At 39.1% G+C, this 1,370-nt stretch overlaps 1 protein-coding gene across 1 annotated transcript in view; it reads right to left on the reverse strand.

Moving 5' to 3' along the window:
* The window catches only part of SPTA1 (spectrin alpha, erythrocytic 1), a 98,522-nt gene extending 97,584 nt beyond the window's left edge, over positions 1 to 938 (reverse strand). Inside the window, exon 1 of the mRNA XM_023725345.1 lies at positions 582 to 938. The gene's annotated coding sequence lies outside the window, so the exon portion shown is untranslated. The remainder of the gene's footprint in view (positions 1 to 581) is intronic.
* Between the last annotated feature and the right edge of the window lie 432 nt (positions 939 to 1,370).

Raw genomic sequence — 1,370 nt, forward strand, 5'->3', positions numbered from 1 at the left:
CACTTCTTTATTGCTTAGAAGAAATTTATACTCTTCACCTTCTTTTTACTTTCTATATTGGCCCCTCTCCTGCTCAGAAAAATAATAAATCAGGACTCAGCTCAAACAGTACCTCCCCACAAATGCTTCTAGTCAGATTTATTTTTTTCTTTCCTTGCTACTCCCATGACAACTGATTGTTCAAATACTATATCATGGCTTATATTACAATATCATGTCTGTTTCCTCAAATAACTGTGTATATTTTAACTTGATATTTTGCACTAGTAAGTGTTCAGTAAATGTTGATGGCAGTGAATTTTATAGAAAGTGGAGAGATAGGAAGTGTATGCCTAAACAGGCTGGAAACACAACCACAGCGACTTCAAACTGAATTCTGAAAACTAAGGAAGAGTTTGTCATCTCCCCTTTTGCCTGGAGATTGGTGTGATAAATTAAATTCTTCTGTGTGGGCACATTCTATGTGGAGCAGGCAAATAACATAGTGAAAATTAAAGATAAAATTGGAAGTTAGAAAAAGTGCTCTACTACTTAATCGCCAATACTTTTTTGGAAAATGATAAGAATAAATAAACACATACATGAAACAAATACCTTATCCCAGTTAGTAGAAACTTCATTCTTCCAGTTCTTCAGGCCAGATTCCTTGGAGTCAATCTTGTCTCCTCTATCTCACATCCCACTTCAAATCAGTAAGCAAAATTTCTCAGTTATACCTTCAAAACACATCCAAAATCCAACTACTTTTCATCACATTCACACTGCACCCTGGTCCAAGCCGTCATTCCTTGCCTGGATTCTTGCCATAGCCCCCTTGGCTCCTTTTCAGTCTATCAGCACTGCACTGAGACAGATCCATTTAAAGATAAATTGGATAATGTTACTTCTCTGCTGAAACCTTCCTGTGGGTTCCCATTTCACTCTAAGTGAAAGCCAAATGCCTTAATAATGATCTTTTTAGTCCTTATGTAACCTGATCCCACAATGATTTTTCTACTTCTCCACACCCACTGTCTTAGTCATCTAGTGCTGATATAACAGAAATACCACAAGTGGGTGGCTTTTAACAAAGAGAAATTTATTCTTTCACAGCCTAGTAGGCTACAAGTCCAAATTCAAGGCATCAGCTCCAGGGGAACGCTTTCTCTCTCTGTCGGCTCTGGAGGAAGGTTCTTGTGATGTGTCAGTCTTCCTTTGGTCTGGAAGCATCTCAGTGCAGGAACCTCAGGTCCAAAGGACGCACTCTGTTCCCGGCACTGCTTTCTTGATGGTATGAGGTCCCCATGTCTCTCTGCTCGCTTCTCTCTTCTATATCTCAAAAGAGATTGGCTTAAGACACTACCTAATTTTGTAGACCTCGTCAATATAAC

The sequence above is a fragment of the Trichechus manatus genome, unplaced genomic scaffold (assembly GCF_000243295.1).
Source record: "Trichechus manatus latirostris isolate Lorelei unplaced genomic scaffold, TriManLat1.0 scaffold00300, whole genome shotgun sequence".
Lineage (NCBI taxonomy): Eukaryota > Metazoa > Chordata > Mammalia > Sirenia > Trichechidae > Trichechus > Trichechus manatus.